The following is a 12,699-nucleotide window of genomic DNA, read 5'->3' as shown; positions in this document are numbered from 1 at the left end:
GAACAGGCCGCCCAACCTGCCTGTGGGTGAGATACGAGCTGGTCCCCGGAGCCCAGCCTCTGTGCCACGGCATGAATTGTGGGGCTCCCGGCTGCCGGCACCTTACTTATTTATTTGTTTGCTTTCGCATATATTAATCTGATCGTTAAAGCGCAATCTGCCACCCATCTCCAACCCCGGCTGTCTTCCCTCGGAACAGATTTTTCACAGGTAATGATACCTATAAACTTCAGGATGGCAGCTGCCGCAGCGGCCTGGGTGGGGGCGGGGGCAGGAAGACAGGGCACCTGGCGGGCCTTGGCCATGTCACCATTGCCCCGACTCAGCCTGACCAACCCCGGCAGCTCGAGTGGCCGGGTTCTCCTGGCAGCCCCTGTGGCCTCTCTAGGCTGAGGAGCGTGTGCTGGGAAGGCAGCGTAGCCCCGCCCTGGTTCTCAAAGTGTGCCCGCGGTAAAGGCTCCCAGCCGCGGAGTGTGCCCGCGGTAAAGGCTCCCAGCCGCGGAGTGTGCCCGCGGTAAAGGCTCCCAGCCGCGGAGTGTGCCCGCGGTAAAGGCTCCCAGCCGCGGAGTGTGCCCGCGGTAAAGGCTCCCAGCCGCGGAGTGTGCCCGCGGTAAAGGCTCCCAGCCGCACTGTGCCCGCGGTAAAGGCTCCCAGCCGTGGAGTGTGCCCGCGGTAAAGGCTCCCAGCCGTGGAGTGTGCCCGCGGTAAAGGCTCTCAGCCGTGGAGTGTGCCCACGGTAAAGGCTCCCAGCCGCACTGTGCCTGCGGTAAAGGTTCTCAGCCGCGGAGTGTGCCCACGGTAAAGGCTCCCAGCCGCGGAGTGTGCCCGTGGTAAAGGTTCTCAGCCGCGGAGTGTGCCCGCGGTAAAGGCTCCCAGCCGCACTGTGCCCGTGGTAAAGGCTCCCAGCCGCGGAGTGTGCCCACGGTAAAGGCTCCCAGCCGCACTGTGCCCGTGGTAAAGGCTCTCAGCCTCTGAGTCCACCCAGAACAGCGTGGATGCAGCTGCCAGTTGAACTTGGGTCAACTGAAAAAATATCCGCGTATAAGTGGACCTGCACAGTTCAAACCTGTGTTGTTCAAGTGCCAACTGAAATCTAATTTAAAAATAAACCCGTTGCATGGCACCTGAGGTTCAAAAGGGACTCAGAAAGCCCCTGGCCCGTCCCTCCTCCTCAGCGCTGACACAGCTGTGCCATTAGGTATGTGGGCTCCGCCCACTGACAGTGGTGAATGGTGGTTTTCAGCAAGAGAGAGGCTTTTACTGAAAACCTGGGTTTCTGAGCACCCCCGGGGGTGACTGGACTAAAGGGAAGGAGGACGGCACCAGGAAGTCCACCGTGACATTAGGAGCTCCCGCGCCCACGCGGCGCAGACAAAGGCTTGCTCGTGGCTCCGGAGAGCGCTGGGTCGGGAAGACGGTTCCACCGGTCGGGCTGGACCATCTTGAGAAAGTGACCCAGCCTCTCTGAGCCGCAGGGCCTGCTCCTCAGCTGTGAAGGGTCGGCAGGATGAGGGAGGCACTGCATTCCAAGGGTGGGGGCACTGATGCTTGTGCATTCCCGACCTCCCACCCTGGGCGTCCCACTCAGGACAGGCGGTGCGGGTGGGCTCCGCAGCGTATCCCAGCGACCATGCCGACCAATGCCCCGAGGGGGTAAAGGTGCCAAGGAGAAAGCCACCATTGCAATTTGAAAATTCCTGCGCAGGAGGCGGCCGGGCGGGTGAGGAGCTGGTGGGTGGGTAAGACCACCTCCCATCAGGCCGCCTGAGCGCAGCCTGGCCCTGCCCACGCACCCTCTCCACCAGCTCTGAGGGTTTGGGATACATTTTGCAGGAAGAACAGAGGCAGCCAGATGCCCGGGCAGGAAGGGAAGGGGAGCAGGCTGGGTTTCAGTCACTGCTCACCAACCGCCTCGTCTCCCCACGGGTTTCTCGTCATTGATTATTCAATCTCAGGCCTGACCTTTCTATTCTAAATAACACAGCAATATCAGCGCGGCCCAGCCCACAGCTTCTGCAGGAAATTAACTGTATCTCGCTCTCACAGGGACCCCAGAAATCCCCTCAGTAACTAAGCCCAGGCTGGTTATAGAAAAGCCGCATTATCTCACACGCCGCCTAATCCCGTCTAAATATCACAGAGCTCCCAGCTGTTTCAGTCTAATAAATACTCATCTATTCGCAAAACAGACAAATGTTAGGTCTCGGTGGGCCCAGCACTTGGGCGGGCGGAGAAGCAGCGGAGGACGGACGGACGCTGGCCGCTGGCTCCGGGTGCCCTTAGGCGCGGCAGCTCCCAGGCGGCCAAGGGCTGCAAGGTCAGCCTTGGAAGGGAGGCTGCTGTCACGGTGTGCGTCCGCCCTGAGCTGTCCTTCCTTCCGTCCGTGCAGTCTCGGGTCCCAGAGTGGCCCACGCAGGGAGGGCTCTGGCCTGTGACCACGCGGGGCCCAGGGCAGCGTGGCGCCGAGGTGAAGGGCTCCGGCTGCCGCTGGGAAAGCTTCCCGCTCTGAGGCGGTGTGTGACCTGAGTCCCGTGAGCCCCACAGGACGCTGCGTGGTGTGAGAATGCGAGGGGCTCCTTGAGTCCTGAAACCCAGTGTATTTGCAAATAACATGGTCCAAGGGGTGGGTGGGGCAAAGGGGAGAGTCACATGACCTTCTGCCTGGAAAATACTCAGCGGTGGGACGGGGAGCATGAAGACACTCTGTCCTGGTTTCTTAAAGAGTCCGCGTTTGCTGGGAGATGAGAGGGGGCTCTGAGCCCACACAGGGGGCCCCGCAGAAGTCTGGGGCCTGGCCCTCCCAGATGTGCAGCCGGGAGCCCCGTGTGGACAGGACTCGGTTCCCTCAGTCCTTCTAGGGGCCACTTACAGCCTGGGCCCCAGAGGCCTGGGTGGGAGGCCTTTAGCACAAGGACAGCTGCTGAGTCCATCCCAACACTGCCTCACCCACGTCAGCAGTTCTCTCAGTGGGGACCCGGGCAGGGGGGCCTTGAGGGGGTCTTGGGGGGACCCTGGCTAGGGGTACCCTGGGGGGAGCCCTGGGGGACCCTGGTAGGGTGCCCTGGGGGACCCTGGTGGGGAGGGCCCTGGCTGGGGGTATCCTGGCTGGGGGGCCCTAGGGGTACCCTGGGGGCCTTGGCTAGGAGGACCCTGGCTGGGGGCCCTGGCTGGGAGCCCCTGGCTGGGGGTATCCTGGCTGGGGGACCCTGGGGGCCCTGGCTAAGGGGACCCTGGCTGGGGGTATCCTGGCTGGGGGGCCTTGGGGGTACCCTGAGGGGCCCTGGCTGGAGGACCCTGGTGGGGGGCTCGTTGGGGGGACCCTGGCTGGCGGATGAGTCGTGAGTCGTGCTCTGGGCCGTGAGTGCTCCTGGCGTGGCAACCAGGCCTCTGGCAGTGTGAATTTTGGCTCTTGTCTGTGGCATGAATTAATAATGAACTTTTAATTTAGTAAAACCTAAACATCCCCTCAAACAGCCTGAGACGGTCTGTCCATTGGCTGAAGTCTGGTGAGAGCGCTGTGGCAGCTGACAGGGCCGTCCAAGGGGCCTCCACTGCGCTGCGAACGCGGCCTCCCCAGCAGATCCTTCCACGACCGAGCCCACCTGCCTCCTCGGCTCCTCTGGCCGGGAGCCTGGAGACCACAGGAGGAGGAACTCCCACGTGGTTCCTGGAAGAACTCAAGGATGGGGTGCGGCTGCTGGTCTGGCCTTGGCGTCCCTGCTCCTGAATGTTCCCACGGCGCCCCGGACTCTGGCTTCTGTCCCGCCATCGCCGCCGTCACTCGCTGAACAAGACTTACAGACACTGCTGTGCACCAGGCCCGGTTCAAGCACCGGGAGGGACTCTGAGAACACAGCTCACCGCGCAGCGCGGACAACACACAGCGAGGGACCAGTTAGAATGCCAGTCGTTGGAGCCGAGGAGAGCGTTAGCACCGGGAGATGAATGTCGGCCTGGCAGGCGGGAGGCACGTGTCATGGTGGTGGGTTGGCTGGGGAGGGGTCTCTAAGCAGGTGACACTTGAACAAGATCTAAAAGAGGCAGCAAGGCCCCTGGACATCGGGGTGAAGCAGTCCCAGCAGATACAGTCTGTTCCAAGGCCCTGGGGCAGCAGCGTGCCTGGCATTGAAGGAGCAGCCTGGAGGCCCGCGTGGCTGGAGCAGAGGATGGCAGTGGGTGTGGTGACTCGGGGCCCCTAGGCCATTGCAGGGGCTCCGGCTGCTGCAGGGTCAGCCCCCAGCAGCCCCCAGGGTTGGTCAGAAGAGCACTTACTTGAACTCGGGCCGTCTAGGTCCTCGTCTCGGTGCTGCTACTTGCAAGCTCCATGACCACGTAGTGTTAATTACTCACATCTTAAAACAACTTCACTTGTATTGACCTTGGTTCCATCACCTTTAAATGAGGAGTGTGCCCTTCTGAATCCACCCTCTTCCCAGCTCTAACATCCTGTGACTTTAGCCAAACAGACAGGTTTACAGTAAATCGAGGAAGGGAGCGTGTGTTGGCATCGGAAGGGCCCTCTCCTCATCCTTCCTCGCCCGGGGCCTCGCACGGTCACAAGGACAGACCGGGGCCTCAGTCCTCATTGTTCAGTTCAGAATGTGGGGACCGCGTGGGGTGGAGAACTCACCTGCATCTCTGTGGGGTCTCAGGTCCACTCCCCATTCACAGGCACTTGTCTTCCAGGCCGGGCTCATTGCCGGAGACGCTCCAGTGTTCTCACCAGGATGCCCTCCTGGGCCGGGAGCTGTGACGCACCTGCTCAGGAGAGCTCCCAGCCCAGACGGGCTCCCCTCCCGGCAGCCGATGGTCTTATCAGGCAGAGCTTGTCTGTCTGAACCAAGACAAAATGTGCTCCAGGGTCCCGGACATAGTGGGACGCGGTAGGTGCCTGAGGAGAGGTGCCCACGGGCTGCTTCGGCTCGGGGGCCGGAGTGCTCTCAGCAGGCAGAGGCCGGGGAACTGGGAGGGACGGCGGTGAGAGCCCGGCCTGGCAGCAGGCGGGATCCTGAGGGGCGGGTTTGCCACCTGTAACTATGGGCCCACTAACGCAGGCAGTTTGACATCTGTGCCCACAGACATGGGCAGTCTGGGATTTGGAAACATAGCCTTGCAAAGTTCATGCTCCACGTTTTAGGACACGGTCCTGGGCCTGCCCCCGCACAGGCGATGGGCCAGATCTGGGGGAGCTCAGGCCCACAGGCCAGTGATCCCCAAACCGTGCTGGGTTCTCAGGAGTCCACTGTTTTGCCAAATCTCCATGTCCCTGGGGTCCTTGGTGAGTCTGTGAACATAACCTCCCTCCAGAGCGGCGAAGGGGGCAATGGGCCTCTTGCCCCACCTGTCATAGTTTCCCCAAATTCCAAGTGGGGAGGCACCTCCTCCCAGGAGGCCAGGACCCCTCTCCTCCCTGCTCCGCCCTCACCCCTGCCTGTTGCACGTGCTCACGTAAAGAACACAAACTCGAAGTTTCTCTCCACAAGAACAGCGGCAGCATTTCACTCCTCTCCCTGCCCCCAGCACCCAGCACACAGCGGGTGTTCAGTGAGTTGTGAGCCGCCATCTGCCAGCCCAACTCTCTTGATCTTTCAGGGGTGGCTTCAGGCTCCAGAAAGGATCTGCAGGAGGCCCTGAACCCTCTCCCCGGAGAACAAGCCCTATGGACACACGGGGTTTGGTGAATGCATTCTGGGGGCCCCGTGCTGCAGGTTGAGCCCGGCCCAGGGGGCACGCTCTCACATGGGGATCATGTCCCATAGTCACTCCTGCTGCCTCAGCCTGGACACGTCCAGCTTCCTTCTGGGGAGACGCATTAATGCTCAGTGGGACCTTCTTCCTGAGTCCCCATCATCTAGTTCTCCCCTCACACCTCCCGTAAGGAATGGGCTGGGGTGTGTCCCCCGGGGCTCAGATTCATCACACACACGACCTTCACTCGGAGTGTACATGCGTGGCCCAGCCTCCCGGGGCCTCCCTTCCCCCGCTGCTCTGTGCTCTGACGGCGCTGCTGTCTCCTCAGCATCCCGATCCTGTGCCATCCGTGCCCTGTGCAAGTGCTGTCCGCAGGGGGCCATGGAGACAGGCGTTCTGCTCCTTTGATCAGACCCTGGGCTTGCCTTCCAGGCCCTGAGCTCACCCCACAGAGCAGGGCCACACAGCCCCCGTGTCTCCTCCGTGCACCAGCGAGAAGCCCACTGGCAGCACGCGCTGGCTGCTCAGACCTAACACAGTCCTCCCCAGGCATCCTTGTTCAACGCTCTCCTTTCAGATCTGGTCCTTCAGGCCAGTCCGGGGAGCCCTCTGGTCCGGATGCTGCCAGTAGCATGAGAGCGCGTGACTCAGACGGTTTCATGCAGGACAGAGAGCTAGTGTTTGCAGTCTTTCTCCGCCGGCACTGCGCGTCTCACCCGACACGGCAGGTACTCTCCCCATCCTAGTCTACCCGGGACTCAGAAAGGGTCCAAGGATGCACAGCCCGTCTCAGCAGAGCCAGGATGGGAGCCCGGCTCTGTCCGAGTGAAGGCCACGCCGGCAGCACCCAACACGCTGCGTCCAGCCGAGGTGCTAACGTGGTGGACAGGCTGGCGGGGCCTGGCGAAGACTGAGCTCTGAGGGCTGAGGGCTGACTTCTCCCTTTTGATTCCTTCCCCTCGGTTGGCATGTCATAGCCACAGCGCCCGCCCTGTCCCGGGAATAAGAGGACTTTGCTCAGGGCTGCTGTGAAGAGCCGTGGCTGTGGTAATGTAGTGCAGGCCCGGGAGCCCCCACCAATCGGAGATGCCGAGAGTGTGGTGTGGCTGGTTTTGGCAAATTCACCCTGGCCTCTGACTTCCAGCCCCCTTCCCACGCGCTCTGCAGAGACGGGTTAAAACAACTGAGTTCTGACTGCTGCCCAAGAATTTTGCGGTCAAATAGTGAGGCAGACCTGAGCGGCCTCCACAACCGGGGGTCGCCCTTCCACCAGCTCCATGTGGGGCAGAGGACCCTTGAACTCAGCCACGGTCTGAGGGGGACCGTGAGCAGTGACAGCCAGGGACGGAGCTGGCAGGGACCCTTCTGGAAGGAGAGAGAGCAGTCCTGTCCACAACTGTCACGCAGCTGGAATGGACGTGCGGAGGTTCTGTGTCAGTTCCAGAAAGATGAGATTTCAGTGACTTACAGCACAGCAACGCTTGTTCATTCATTGTGAAGCACGAGTATTGTTGCAACAGATACACTGCAAATGCAAAAAAGAATGCGCCCATATACACGCCAAATCATTTTTCATTAAATATCTTACAGCAGGCACTTGGCCAGCGGTTGGAAGTGGCCTAAGGTGTCTCCAGAGGGGAGGTCAGTGAACTCGGCCGAGCCCTCGACTTTTCCATTAGTGAGCAGTGAGACGAAGTAATAAATAAGTTATGATTAAGCACTTTGCAAATAGTGTATGTAAATGCTAAATAATCATAATAATATAGTAGTTTGCTGATCTTGATAAACGGGGCGGCTTCCATGTCATTTAAAATGGCTGGCGCAGCACCGGCCGGGCGGATGAATGAGGTCCGCGTCCCAGCTCAATAGCGCAGGGCTGTGCTGCCGGCGGCTCCTGGGGCCTCGGCTTTCTCCGGTCTCTGCGGGACAATTAGCGCAGAGAGGGATCCTGGCCAGCTGCAAGGGGCCCTCAAGGCTCCCAGTAGGGCTGTTTGACCTGGGCTCAGGTTAGAGCGCGTGCATTTGCATTTCTGAGAAGTCAGGTCTGGTCTCTAAGGGGCGGGGCAGGGAACTGACATTTGCCAGAGCCGCCTGTGGCCCAGGATGGGAGCAAGGTGGATGCATGGCTAGTTGCTGTAGGAAAGCAGGAAGACTGACCCCGCGGTGAAGGCCTTTGCTTTTCGTGTTCTGGGCAGGAGTGGAACGGGGCAGGGGGGAGCGGCCCAGGGAGCTCCCAGTGACTGGCCGCAGCCCCGAGTGCTGGGACCCCCCAGGGCACACACTCTGTGACGACGAGTGACTTCCTCCTTCGGGCAACACCCAGAATAGCCTCCTCCTCGTCCCCTGCTGCGCCCCTGGCTCCGGACAGCAGAGCCCGGTGCGGCCTCCTTCGGACCCTGCACCTGTGCCTCTGGGAAGCTCCCCTTTAGAGTGGGGAACAGAGCATGGGAGACCTAAGAAAATGAACCTTGGTGTAAGAAAGGCCTCGGTGCAGGAATACTGCAGGGAAACCCATAGGCCTAGTGTCCACCTAGAGGTGGGCACGAAGGAAAGGCTGGGTCTGGCTTTGGAAACTGGGAACCACCCCAAAGATACATAGATTTTGTAAACGAGGCAGTTTTCGGTATCCTTTCTGCGAAGGGCGGGTTCTTCCCAGCATCCCACCTGGGCCCCCGCCTTTGCAATTTCCTGGTCGTCTATTTTATCTTCCCGCTGACAGGTTTGACAGCCCTGGGGACACTGGCTGGAGCCAACGCGCTTTGGTCAAGTGCTACCTCCCACAGGTGCAGGACTTACGTGGGAGGGCCCGTTCCTCCCAGAGCCCCCCCACACCCGCTGGTCGGGAGGGAAGCCCGCTTATCAGTTCCGTGCAGACCAGGGAGCAGCTGCAAAACCAAATGAGCGCCCCTGGCTGGCGCTCAGGTCAGCTAATTAAATGCGCTATTGTTGCATTACTGATAAGGGCCATTTGGAAAGGGAAGACAGCCACTCATCCCGGCAGCCAGGAGGCCAAAGCCAAGAAAATGTGCTAATGGGAGCACTGGAAGGAAAGCCCGCTCCCGGCAGCGGCACCAGGGTCTCTGCGGACTGTTTCCGGGACATCTGCCCCAGCTCGGTGCTCCAGCCCTCCCTGGCGCTGCTTCTACGAGTGTGGGTGCTGCTGCTCTGCGGCTCCCTGGGACCCAGCTGAGCCAGGGCAACCCTTCCCTGCCCCTCCCACCAGCTGCCCATCCTGCCGGAGTCAGGAGAGAAGCAGGGCTTTTCCTGGGAGAGGACAGCTCACTCTTGTGGGCTGACATGTGGTCTTTCCATCACATAAAAGCCAGTTGGTATTTATTTGCAAGAGCTGCCTAGAAATAACATCCAGGCCTCAGTTGTATGTCAGCTCCAGGCCCAGAAAAGCAGCAAAACCAGACAAGCAACCCCAAGGCTGCCCGGGACCAGCTGCCTTGGACAATGACCCGTAACCTGGCTCTCGCCACAACCCGGGAGACCACAGCCTGAAAGGACACCCTGGGCAGCTGCTGGGTATTCCCTCGAGCTCCTCCCGGGGACCTCCCCCACGTCTCCACTCTTAACCCTCAGGGGCCACATCTTTGCCCTCCTCCCTTCTAAGCTCCAGGGCCCTTCCTTTGCCTCTGTCACTTGTTCCCTGGGCCACTTCTTCTATGAACTACTCTTTCTCTCTCTGTGATTTTCTATGTCAATGTTCTCTAACAGTTTGAGTCCTGGCTCTGAATTCTTTCCCAGCCAGAACCCAAGTACCGAGGTCACGGAACCCAGGTCCACTCTGAGCCCCCTGGTCTCACACCTGGTGCTTCCACCACCCACATGGGCTCACCTGAAGGTCAGGGAGCTGCCTTCCCATCCTGGGTTCGTAATTAACAGCTATGTCACCTGGACGAGTTCCTATTCCTTGGACCAGTCACGTTATCGGTAAAGCCTGGGTGATAATCACTGCTTCTAGGGTGGGTGCCGAGGATCAGACAAGCTGATGTCAGAGACAGCGCTTCAGAAGGGTCCCTGGGTTAATTACAAAATAAATTATCAACAGGTTACTTCATTGACCTGCTCCTAATATTGATCGTGGAGAATTCCCCCATTATTGGGATGAGAAAGTCACTTCCATTCCTTGATCACTGATGAGTCCTCTCCTGAGTCCGCTGGGTCCAGCTGGCCAGCTGCTGACGGAGACCCTGCGGCCTCGACGCTGACAGCCGTTCTGATGAGAGCTTCCTGGGCTGAGGGTGCTAACGTTGCATTAAACTGGAGTGTTGCCTTCTTACCAGGAAATTGCAAGAACCTGCTGACCTACCGATGGTGGGTGTCCTGGTGGTGGCGGCTGCTCATCTCCTGTCGTACAGAACAACCACACTGACTTTTTGGAGGAGGAAGAGACCAACCCTATTGACGTAACAGCCTGGGGAGAGGGGCTGGCAGGTGGCATAAGCAGGTGACTTGTGCATCCACAGAGGCCAGAGGCCCCCCTCTTCCTTCTCTTCTCCAAGGTTATAGCGATCAGACAATCGCCCTTGAGCATTCACCAGGCACCGCCCTGTCCCGCCACGTGAGCGTGTGCCTGGATGTAGGAGACCACTTCACAGCCCCCAGTGTGATAAAACGTCAAGAAAGCAAGAGCTGGGCAAGTACCCCAAATCTCAGTTAAGCTCGTTCCACCATAACCAGGGGCCCCTAAATGGTAGTCTGAGCCTCCTGCTGGTGGCTGGTGTGTTGTCATTCATCTGTGACAACGTATGCCAGCGGAAGCTTGCCAATTTCCCTTTCGGACAAGCCTGTTTTTCACGATGAGATGACGTTCCTACATTTTGGTATTTTACGTTTTCTCCTGTATGAAAGTGATGACAAGTGGGGAGGTTCATGTGTTTGCTTCACAAAATAAAATATTGGCAACTACACAACAGTCAGTGTTTTCAAAAGTTAAAAACCCCAGAGGCTGAGCAGGCAGTGCCCTCTGATTCCACTTACATTGTTGCCAGCCAGGTGGGCAGGGAGCCTGGGAGTCATGGTCTCACCATGTGGCCGGCATCACCCTGCCTGGTGCGGCTGACAGCCCACCTTGCTCCGTCGAAGGCCCTGGGGAGGGGGCTCAGGGCTGTCTGTGGGGAGGGGACCCCTTCACCACAGGAGCTGGGGCTTAGGCAGTAGATGGGCTGATGTGACGGTGGCGTTGACCAGGCCTTCCCATCTCTGGGTGCCAGGCAGAGACAGAGGATGGGGGCCTCCCTGGCGTGCTATGCTTGGCCAGCGGGAGGCGCACGCAGAAGGACGGGCGTGGAGGATGCCAGGCTGGGTCCGGGCCTTACCTTGTGGCGTGTGGTCATCAGCAGGTCCCTTTTGGAGCCTGGCAGTGCTGCTGTGACGAGGGAGTCAGGGAGCTTAGCCCAAGTCCCCGACTCCGGGCTGTGGCCTGGCTGGGGCCTCCCTTTGCTCACCGCCTCTCCCTGCGTTGCCTCCAGGGCAGATGCAGGCAAAACTGGGAATTGCCTTGTCTTTGGTGCCCCCATGTCTACACCCCTGGCTGCTTCCAGCCGAAAAGTGCTCCTTGATATGCAAGTCCGCACGGACCGACTCAGCCTTTGTGAGGAGAGGTCAGCGCCTCAGCACAGGGCATATCCTGGTGGGGCATCCGGCCCCACCGCCTCAGCCGAGGGCTTTGCAGCCCAGCCCCCACCCAGGCAGGGCCCGTCCAGGTGCGGGGCCTGAGCTGTCACTGCCCATCTTTCTCCTGCTCCGTGCGTTTGGTGTCACAGCTGATGCCTGGGATGTCACAGTCTGACACGTGAGGCTACGGGGTCAAGTGGGTCAGGGGAGCGGGCGAGCACGTGCTTTCACTGCCAGGCACATGTCAAATCAAATCCCACTCGTGACTGGTGGTCAGGCTTCGCTCAGAGCACTGTCTGAGGCCCGGTGACAGTGCTGGTCTGGCTGAGGCCCAGCCGACAGGCCCAGCCCCCTGGCAGGCCCCAGACCAGGGAGGAGGCTGCGGGGACCGGTGGTGGGAGGCAGGTAGCCACGCCTTGCCCTCCTTGGCTGTCTTCTGATTGGTCGCTAGCTGTGTTCACGGACATTTCAGCAGACCGTGCTAGGCAAATGGGCTGTTTGGCTTTATTTTGAGTCTCCTTCATGCACAAAAACCACGGACTGCCACCGAGGTTTCTTTCCATGGTGGCGACTAACAGCGAGGACGCTCACCCGGCAGCGAGGGAGAGGCCTGGCGGCACGAAGTGTTTCGGACAGATGTGCCGCCTGAACGCACAAGGGTTTGTGAGACAGAGTTAGATGGTCCAACTGCACAGGCTTGGGGCCCAGGCCGGCCTGCGGCAGGCCCTGGGCTAGCCGCTGCCTGGTCCTCAGTGTGCACATCTGCCAAATGGGGGTGAAACGGCCCACACGGCCGGAGAGTGGCCTGCAGATTCGATAGAAATGCATTCGATAGAAATGCAGCAGGCCGGGCCAATGTTCGGTCTCGGAGTTAAGTACGGACAGTCTCGGTCTACTGCCATTTGAGTTTTACTGCTTTATTATGAATCTTTGTTCTGCCATCTGTAAAATTAGGATAATGAGTGTTTTCTCACACAGTGAAAAAGCAATGCTGGCTCAGTCTGAGGGTGAGGGCGGCTGGTCTCACTCCGGTTGAGATACAGCCCGGCTGGGCATTGCTGTGTGCGCCACGGCAGCGGGGAAGGGAGGCGCGGGCACAACCCAGTCCACACCGAGCTCATCCCGAGGGCGTGTGGGCACCAGGAACGCCGCAACCTTCGCTCCCCGCGCAGCTCCTAGGAAGAAGTTTCCTAACTGCCCAACTCAAAAGGTCCCTCCCTTTGGAAAGCGTCTGAATGAGAAGGACAAAGTGGGGACAGTTGTCACCGGGGTAACCGGCGTCTGCAACATCCAGGTCCTGCTGAGTGTCACCAGGTGGGCTCCGTAGCCGAATGCTCTGGTGCGTGTGCCCTTCGGCAGAGCCTGCACGTGAGGCTTTCATGCCAA

The sequence above is a fragment of the Myotis lucifugus genome, unplaced genomic scaffold (assembly GCF_000147115.1).
Source record: "Myotis lucifugus unplaced genomic scaffold, Myoluc2.0 scaffold_595, whole genome shotgun sequence".
NCBI lineage: Eukaryota > Metazoa > Chordata > Mammalia > Chiroptera > Vespertilionidae > Myotis > Myotis lucifugus.
This window is presented reverse-complemented; position numbering follows the sequence as displayed.